This window comes from Pinus tabuliformis, chromosome 8, assembly GCF_031772625.1.
Source record: "Pinus tabuliformis cultivar Carrire ecotype Pingquan chromosome 8, CPIR1, whole genome shotgun sequence".
NCBI classification, from domain to species: Eukaryota; Viridiplantae; Streptophyta; class Pinopsida; order Pinales; family Pinaceae; genus Pinus; species Pinus tabuliformis.
The window spans coordinates 289,215,340-289,220,323 of NC_142294.1; the positions used below are offsets into that span (position 1 = coordinate 289,215,340).

At 37.1% G+C, this 4,984-nt stretch overlaps 1 pseudogene; it reads right to left on the minus strand.

Moving 5' to 3' along the window:
• Positions 1-1,196: 1,196 nt before the first annotated feature.
• LOC149235260 (DNA-directed RNA polymerase II subunit RPB1 pseudogene) lies at positions 1,197-2,933 on the minus strand (annotated as a pseudogene).
• Between the last annotated feature and the right edge of the window lie 2,051 nt (positions 2,934-4,984).

Below are 4,984 nucleotides of genomic sequence, written 5' to 3' on the forward strand. Positions count from 1 at the left end.
TATTTGGATTAAGAGATTTATATGGAACAACCAGAAGGTTTTGTACAAGGTCACAACAAAAGATTAGTTTGCAAGCTCAGGAAATCATTGTATGGATTGAGGCAATCTCCCAGAAAATGTTACAAGAAGTTTGACTCCTTCATGGTGAATCATAACTTTACTAGAAGTGAGTATGATCATTGTGTGTACTTTAAAAGTTTCAATGGCATATTCCTTATCTTGGTCTTGTATGTTGATGATATTTTTATTGTGAGAAAAATAATGGAAGAGATCATCAGGTGAAAGGCTCAGCTCTCTTGGACATTTGATATGAAGGATCTTGGCACAGAAAAACATATCTTGGGCATGAAGATACATAGTGACAGAAAAATGGAAAGCTCAGGTTATCACAACAGAAGTAAGTGGAGAAATTACTTGAAAATTTCGGTATAAACAATGTGAAACCTCTTAATGTTCCATTAGCTTCCCATTTAAGATTCCTTTGATTTTGAGTCCTAGAACTGATGAAGAAAAGAAGTAGCTGTCTCGTGTACCATATGCAAATGTAGTGTAGCATAAAAACTTACGCTGAAGCATGAAGACTGATAGCTTGTAGACTTGAATGTAAAAATACACACATGTATTTAATAATAATAATTTATTAATATATAAAATTGTATAAGATGATATAAGATGATTTGAATGTTACAATGAGGCCCTGCTTTTATACCTCAGCAGGTGACCTTTCGTGAATGGGCATGTCTTTTAGACATGCCTTTTCACCTAACTTAATGACTATTTAACCTAATTAATATTTAATTATTTAATATTTATATTTATTTTATTTATTTAATTGTTATGAATTATATTCATAACATAGCCTCTTCCTTCGGAAGCTTTGTCCTCAAAGCTTTAACGCTGGGGTTTTCTTCTCTTAGTGTCTGTCGTCTCGTCATCGATTCGTCATGTAGCTTATCAGTACTCTTTCCTTGTATATATTATATATTTTTTTAAATAAGGCCTTTTTTTTCTTTTTCTTTTTTTTAATATATATATATATATATATATTAAATATGAGCATGTAAATATAATTTATATATATCATATAACTATAAGTTATCTATATTATATATAAAAAAAAATTGTTATGTTCTAACACTAATCACCACACCATTTCTGAATCGATGACCCATCCGTTGACAACCCCGACCACCTTCCTAGACAACCCCGACTAGAATGATAACCGATTGTTGTTTGATGGTTTGCCTATTTGACGGTGGTGTAGCACACACAGTCCGATAGACTGTCACAGAATACACCGACCTTGTAGCATCTCTGATTGTGTCTCCTATCCCCATAGTAAAGTCGTGTTGTAGCAGCTAGTAGTTAACAAGCCATTGCGTGTGACCTAAGAACTTACGGGCTGCATTTGGACCAACCTCCTCCCAAATCACATGAATCAGACTTCCAGAAGAGGTTCCAAGGGTTTTCTTGCAAAGTGTGCCCGACAGAAGTTCTCCCTTCTCAATCCGTACACATGTATCCCCAGGAGTGATAAATCCTTTTTCAGTGTCTGAGTCTGAATGCCAGGCAAAGTATCTTATCAAATTTATCTGCTTTGGAATTATGAGATTGAATATTTGCTTGCCCGTCCAGATGGGCCTTGGTTTTATAATAGTTGGAGATATCACAGTCCCATCAAAATGCTTGCACCACATCAAGATATTCATAAAAACATCCTTTTCTATAAAAGTATCCCTCTGGGTCACCTTCCTGCAACCCAAGAGTGTGTCTTGGACAATACCCATAACAGGCCTATTGGACTGGGGAGAGACAACACACTTTGGTACCATCATTAACTCCATGATTTCTGCTCTCATCTCCTGTGACTGAGGCACATGCATGTTCATCTCATCCCCATCGAAATCAGCGTTGTATGGCGTTATCACTGACAAATTCAATCGAAATGTTGAGTATGGCATGATTTTTATTCTGTGCCCCATGATGGACATCTTATGGAGACTGGGTTGCCGATTGAAAATAACAAAGTCCCCATCCATCAAGTGCCTCTCCACAACGAACCCATATTCTAAATGGTGGTCAACAGAATTTTTCATAAATCTCAGATCGACTCTCTTCCCATCATCTCTAATAATGCATTTGGCCCCTGTTTTGCCCGGAGGTGGATGAAGTCCATGCGTAATAAGCTCCCTCATTTTCTCTATATTATGTGCAGTCACCACTTCTGGATATGTCATGTTAAGTGCAATACTCCGAGGCACCCCCAATTCATCAATGTTCAGACTTGGATCATAGGAAATAACAGTACGCGCACTGAAGTCTACACGTTTTCCCATTAAATTTCCCCTGATACGACCCTCCTTGGCTTTCAGTCTACTATATATGGATTTGATGGGCCGACCTGATTTCTGTGTTGCACTGGGAATACCAGGCAAGTCATTATTCATATAAGTAGCAACAGAAAACTGCAATATATTGATAAATTCAACAAGAACATGAGGCGCACTCCCATTCTTTTCTTGCAACTTTAGACTATCGTTGTATCGAATGATCGTGGCAAGCGCATGGGTGAGATCGTCCTCGCTCCGGAGCGTAGGGTCCATCTTGATAGAAGGCCGGACAGCAGGAGGAGGAACTGGGAGAACTTGCAGAATCATCCAGTCTGGACGAGCATATCTAGGGTCGAAACCCAACATTTCACACTCTTCATCCGTTAATTTCTTTAGGAGATTCAAAATGGTATCTGCATTAACAGTTGTCTTTTCCTTAAATTCTTGTTGCTGCTCTTGCTCATCTTTCTTCTTCTTGGAAGGTTTATACTCCACCTGTATTTTCGAGCCATCAATTGAAAGTGTGGGTTGTGTGGCACCGCAGCCACTGCGTTTCCTCACTTCATCTGTTGCAAATTCCAAATTAACTTCAGCAGTCTCCATAGTGGGGAGTTCTGGATCGAAACATTTTTTAGTGACTCCTGCTTTATGTTGACTTTTGGTATCTACATAAACTTCTTCTTCTGCTTCACCTTGTTTCGTTTCTTCACTATCGCTATTCTCTTCCTTATTATTGATTTCCTTTTGATGTGCTTTAACTTCTGCAAATGATTTTTCTAATCACTGAAATGCTTCTTGAATACTAAATTGTTCATCGTAATCAAGATGTGAACATAATGGCACATTGTGCGGCAAACTATGTTCAAAGGTCAGCATAATTATATCGTGTGTCATGGCTCTGATACCACTGAAGCATAAAAACTATGGCTGAAGCAAGAAAACTAATAGCTTGTAGACTTGAATGTAAAAATACACACAGGTATTTAATAATAATAATTTATTAATATATAAAATTGTATAAGATGATATAAGATGATCTAAATGTTACAATGAGGCCCTACTTTTATACCTTAGTAGGTGACCTTTCATGAATGGGCATGTCTTTTACACACGCGTTTTCATCTAACTTAATGACTATTTAACCTAATTAATTTTAATTATTTAATATTAATATTTATTTATTTTATTTAATTGTTATGAATTATATTCATAACATGTAGTATGAAACTTAATGTATGCGATGGTATCTACAAGACCTGACATTTCACATGTGTAGAAATTTTGAATAATTTAACACATATTCAATGGAGATTATCCTGATCAGGTACTATTGCGGAAAACATACAATACATAAGCTCCTCTACGTTGATCATCAATATAGCAGCATCAATAACAATAAAACATCAAGAGCATTCACACATTAACACAGTATGTATCCCGGGGAAAGCATCTCGCTAAAAACCCCAACTATTTGTATATTAATGATTGAGTCATGTAACATTACACAGCATAATACTTCTCACAAGTATCTCCACCTCTGTTACACACAATACAGCTCAGATCTGATCTCCAAATCTCTTCCACTGCTTGCCTGCCTCCACTGCTCAATACCTGCTCAAGAACTGATGAGAATGGCTCACCAAACTCGTTTTTCACCTGCAAAATAGTCACTCACTCTTTGTTGGACGTGAGCACAAGCTATAATGTGGGAAAATATGTGAGCAAACTCATTGGCATACTCAATCCCTTGATTGTGCAAGATTTGGTGCACAACTATAGTCACAACTGATAGCAATCTGATTCTCTACCACCTGTCCCTGTTGAACTGAACATGCACTGACATGCAACTGAGTTAACTGATGTATTCATTAGTTGTATTATGAGTTAATAACTTGTGAATTAATTAATAACTAATTCACCCAACTCATCTCTAGTCTATTTGCCAGTTAGACTAAATACAACCAGTTTAACAAAGCTAAACTGAACACAACTCCATCAACTCCACAATCAACTCCACCAAACTCAACTGATTGAGTTCTAACTGATGTCATGCATGCAACAACTCAACTGACTCATAAGAAAAGCGTATTTCCTTCTGACAGCTGCATGTGCCACCTCTGTAGCTCAAACTGAAGTGCTCCAAGAGAATAAGATTAAGTTTATAGTCCAAATATTATTGTGAGATAATAATATTTGACTTTTCTATTTTTGACAGCCAGTCTAAAAATAGACATTGATCACTCACACTGTGATCACTCACACTTTCATCAAAAATAGAAGTCCATCTATTTTTTCCCAACTTGATCAATCATCCATATACAACAACCTACAATCCATAGACATGATCCATATGTCTAAAAATAGACATAGTCTAAAAATAGACTTGTGCCAAAAATAGCCTACGGGCCCACTTAGTGAAGGCGACTCTTTTCACTAAGCTCCATCATCTTGTTGCAATCTCAACACTCCCTCTCGACAAGATATGGATTATCAGCAACCCCTATCCTGCCTCGGTGGTACTCGAATTTTCTCCTGGTGAGAGCCTTCGTCAGAATATCAGCATCCTCATCCTCCGTTGGAATGTACGAAAGTAACATGATCCTCCGCTGCACACAATCTCTGATATGATGGTACTTGATGTCAATATGTTTAGA